Consider the following 5,502-nt stretch of genomic DNA (forward strand, 5'->3'; position numbering starts at 1 on the left):
GTGTGTGTGTGTGTCTCTCTTTCTTCACCAACACACATTAAGTGCTGTAGGGAAGACTGTGAACTCTGGTTGAACTTGGGGTAAAAGAGAGGTGAGAGGCAGTGCCACTCACATGCACAGGTGGATGTGCACATACACACCAACGGCTATTACAATCAATACAGTATGACCCATCATAAAAGGTATAGTGTGCCTGAAAACAACATACAGATGGTCTTTGACAAATTTAATCTTAAATGATGTGATCTTAATTTAAACATACATGCAGTGAGCCCAGAACACACACACTCAGTCTGACCTTGTGTGTTTGCACACACGTGACATCAGTGCTCACAGTCAGAATCCCATTAACCTTTTCAGCCCTCCCACCCTTAAATACAGTTTGACTGATTTAAAGGGGAGGGCTGATTAATGCGTTTCTGAAATCCCCAAATCAATTATTAAACAGAACTAGGCACTGTTGTTAATTTGCCTTACATCAAACACATGATGCTCAAACCAACAAAGAATCTGACAGCAAAATATGTTTTACAAAGAAATGTTTTTACTTATAGATGTAATTTTGGAGTAAAATATATGACGCTGTGAGGACTGGTACAGTGTGGTTATGGTGGTGGCAAGGTCTCCTCTAAAAGATTAATGCGTTACTTTGTGTGACCCTGGTTCACTGCCTCTCTAAGTCTCAATGGCAACCTACAGTAGGTCTGGAGCCTTCACCAAGAGCTGTTAGCCATGGCTCATCAGACATGTGCACACATGCGTGCACACACACACACACACACACACACACAAAGGAACAGACAATGCAGCAACATACAAGGATAAATGCAACAAAGGTGCACATACTAAACACACACACCACAGACAAAGGCACACACACACGAGGAGGCATGTGAATTCACATGTGCACATTCATAGATGCCTATACACACACACACACACACATATTGGCTAACTGGTGGTTGATCAAGCCAATCTAAATGCTAAACAAGAATCTGTCTCAGGAGTAAACTACTGGCTGGCTGCAGACTGTCTCTCCTCTAGAGGCACTCAACAAGCAGACATAAAATTGATGTGCATGTGCGTGCGTGTATTTGTGTGTGGAGCAGAGTTCAGTCTCCTCGCATTTTCGAGACCTCAGGCTCTCCGTCACACTGAGAAGATTCTGAGGCACTTGCTAAGAAATTATTATTTTTTCTCCTTCAGTAATTGTTAGGTAGAGAAGAGAAAAATAATGCCAGTATCAAACAAACAAACACACAAAGTGGTGGGAAAGACCCACAAAAACACATATTAGCATATAAAATACACTTTGCTGCAGGTAACTCAGCCACAAAGTGATATGTGAATTATAATACAGCCTTTGAAATCAGCTTCCTGATTCAACAATAAGTCTATTTAATGATGCTTCCGTGCAAGGGATGAAGGGATGAAGTGTATACATGCATGTGTCCTTACTTGATATTCTGTGTGGAAGATTTACCTTCCCACAGGACCACAGCTACAATAAAGAGGACTGAAGATAAGTAAACCTGCAACTACAACTTGACATGGGAAAGACAACAGGTTCCACATTAGCATATAATCTATTGTAATATCTAGTCTGATGTCTTACTGAATATGTCTGTGCAAACCTCACTGCTCCTTTTTCTCATGATTTTCTCAATTGTATATACAGTACCTGGCATTTTCTCTCCAATTTGGCATTTCTAGTGTTCCCTATGCATCTAATCAAAAGATAATAAATGTCATTAACATACAGTGTATTCACATCTCCCTTTAAGGCCTAAATGTTAGATTTAGGGGGATGCAGGTGGCGTACACCTGTATGCATGGGTGTGTGACTATGTGTGTTTGCGCCAATGAGAGCACACAGAGGACGCTGTGATGAAGATTGACTTGTTGAGTAATGAAAACCCACTGCAGCCCTCCACAAAGAGACAGAGCGAGGGAGAGGAATGAAAGACTGAAGTAAAGAAGTAATGAAGGAGCAAACGGCTCAGAGGCTCAAGCTTGGAGAAAAAAAAAGGGCGTCTCTGGGGGACAGAGAGAAGAGGGGCAGAGACAGGGAGCTAAAGAAAGAAAGAGAGGAGAAACTGGAGAAAAGGACGGTGGGGGGGGTTAAAGAGCAATGGGGGCTGGGAGGAGATAGAGGAAAGACAGGGGCATGATGGATGTAAAGACATTTGCATGCATTACGCATTCAGGGCAGGGTACCTTAAGAGTCACAGGAAAGTAATATCTTGTTTAGAAGCCGTGCGGTCATCGGAACAGTTTGTTATGGAACAGGTTGTTTCAAAGTTGTTTCTACTTGCTTCAAAATAGATGAAAGGGCTCAGGTGTGTGGCTGGGAGACTCTTCAGCCTTTATCATAAATCCCATGGCCACCCTGATCTATAATTCATACAGACAAATGGAGGCAACACCAGCAGGAACACAGGATCATGTCTATACACATGCACGCACTTTCAAAGCCTCAAAAATCCGCTGCCACACACACACACACACACACACACACACAAACACAATCTCTTTCTTTCAGCCAATCTGTGGAATGACTATGTCTCTTGGGGTGCAGGCTAAACACCCATTGCTATGGTGATGGAGCTTGGGCTGTATCCAAAGAGACAGAGATGATATATAGAGAGGTTCATCCCTCATGGATGGCCATGAGGGGAAAACAGCAGCCAAATAACACCAGTGCCTAAAGGGCCTCGGGGCCTTTCAATTTGGGGGAAATTGTTGCTTGCGGCCGCCTACGAGGATATTTGTCACGCCGATGGACGATGCAGGGCAACAGATCACAATCGATTGGACTGTTTTGGTTTTACGTGACGTGTCTCATAGGAAGGTGTTGCTGTGTGAGGCTCAAATGAGGCTGTGAGAGGAGAAACGCAGGTATATTAACCTACATGCTGATGATGATGCTTTTTCATTACTGTCAATATCGTCTCATCCCATTCACTGACGCAGGCATACAAGGCCAGAAGATGCACTGATCCTGTTGTTTGTATATGTGGATGTGTAGCTTTCTGTGGACACATGCCGTATATATGTGTACGTGCATTTGTGTGCCTATATGCAGGCTGGAGAACACAATTAGACGCATATCTTACATCAGAACAGCACGAGTGTCGGTAGGTATTAGGTTCTCTGAAGTCTCAGGATTACCATCCAACATCTTTTATTCCATCCTTCTCTTCAGGGTGAGCGAGAAAGCGAGGGAAGGGGGAGGAGGGGTAAAGGAGGAGGAATATGATTTATCCCTCACGCTACTTGATGAATCTGCTCTGGGTGGCTAAACTATTTATGAGCCTCATAGCTAAATTCCTCCATGCGTCTCTTCCCTTTCTCGCCTCGGAACCCAAATCTAATTCGGCCCAGCAAAACACACACATACACGTGCATACCCACACGCATAAACATACTTAACACAAAAGTCACTAGAATTTACACACGCGCACACGCAGATACACACGCTTGCAGGATGATTAGCATTTGTGCCCGCTTGTACACAAATCCATATTTCATGAGGGGAGAAGGCAAGAAGTGTTTAGTGCGGCAGGTTTGGCTCTTGTGAAGACCAAAGACCAGCACAGAGACAGGCCGGGATCCTATTATCTTAGCATGCCAGGGCCTCTCCTCTGGGTGATTTCCATCTCTCTTTAAGAGATAGAAGAGGACTTGGAGCTGCTTTGTTTACTGAAGAAAGCAAGTCTCCAAAACATTAAAAAGCGTGTTCTTTCATCTATGAACAAAAAAGCTAAATGGCACCTCGCACTCTGTGAAATTAAAATCAATGATAGTGTGGAATATTTATGAGCTTACTGCTTTAAAATTTGGGTATATTCATTTCCATAAAGCTGGCATACCAAAGTTTTTTTGGGCAAGGTACTGTAGGTAGCTTAGCAAAACTGCTGGCACCAAGAAATGGAAACAAAAAACAAGAATTTTAACTTTGTCTTCTTCATGAATAAGTTAGAAAAGTTTAGCAGCTCCTTGCGTTTTTACTTGGGGGAAAAAAATATATTAAAAAAGTATTTAATAGTACCACATAACAGACACACTGCTGTGTATGTTCAACTGCCCATAATAATCATACACTAAGGAAGTAACTGAAGATGCCACAAGGGGGAACTTGCCAGGTTGGTACGACAGTGCTAACAGACTACTGAACTGTATACCAATCTGAGCAGCACTGTGATACTGTGAGACCGCTCCACTGCAACTGTAAGTCAGCTGGAGGTTGACTTAACAGATTTTCCCATGCCCTTGGCTTTGTAGATAAGCAGCGGCTCTAATGCAGCATGCAGCCAGCACTACAGATCAATGTGTAACAATAATACATACCAAAGAGCTTCAACATCCATTTCATAATCTCCTAATCAGCTCAAAATCAAAAGCATGCTGTGAAAATCTAGCGGGAGAATGGGAATATGCTTGTGATCAAGATTATTTTGCTTATCTTGTATTAAATAAATTTACAAAGCTGTTTTATTGCAAAAGGAGATCTGAAAGCTGAAGCTCAGTCACAGTTGTGTGCCACAGAATTGTAATCGTTTAAACAATGGGGGCTGAGCAGTTGGTTCCTGGCTGAACACTTGTTGAACAGTGTTGCTTTGTCCCAGAATGATTAGAAACGAGTCTGAATAAACACTACGTTTTTTTTTGTATCTGGATGAGCATGCTACGAGAAAACAAATCCATGACAAAAATAGCTACTGCTTTCTCTGGTCACATTTCTGACTATAAAGCAGTGGCTATTTGTTTGTCATAAGCGCTACTGTATGTACACATACTGCAACTGCCACGCAGTCATTATACTATATAATATAGTCGACACACACTAACATACAACGATCCCCTTTTCTAGGGGCCGACTTTTTAAAAGTGACAAACCATGGCGAATTTTTACTGCTATTTCTGCATCACACCATATTTTCTTGAATAGATAAAGCAGCCATTTTAATTAGATATGTTTGATAAACCATAACTTTAACATCAGTAAAACAATGTACACATTTAAATACTTTATGAATGAGAAAAAGTTCTGCAAATGAATGTGCTAGACAATCCTCGCTGGGGGCAGTGACTTCCTGGTGTCTCTGCTGGTTGCCTGGCAACCATACAGTTATGTTAAGACTTCAGGAGTCAGTGTCATTTTTACACTTTGCAAGGGTTAAACAAAATATAATATGTTTATCAGGGAGCTTTAAAAGTGTTAATAGGTGGATTTTGTAACCTTTGGACAGAGCCAGGCTAGCCGTTTCCTCGTTTCCAGTATTTATGCTCAGCTAAGCTAAACGCCTGTTGACTGTAGTTAACCGACAGATACGAGTTGTAGCAATGTTGTCATCTTCCTTTCCAGCTCTCCGAAAGAAATCAAATAAGCACAATTTCCCAAAATGTCCAACTATTCCTTAAAAGTTTTTGAGTAACACTTAAAAGTCTATTTTACAAGATGGCAGAGGATGGACTGGCAGAGATGTGAGCAAAAATTAA

The sequence above is a fragment of the Morone saxatilis genome, unplaced genomic scaffold, assembly GCF_004916995.1.
Source record: "Morone saxatilis isolate NCDOM2014 unplaced genomic scaffold, NCSU_SB_2.0 Contig23, whole genome shotgun sequence".
NCBI classification, from domain to species: Eukaryota; Metazoa; Chordata; class Actinopteri; family Moronidae; genus Morone; species Morone saxatilis.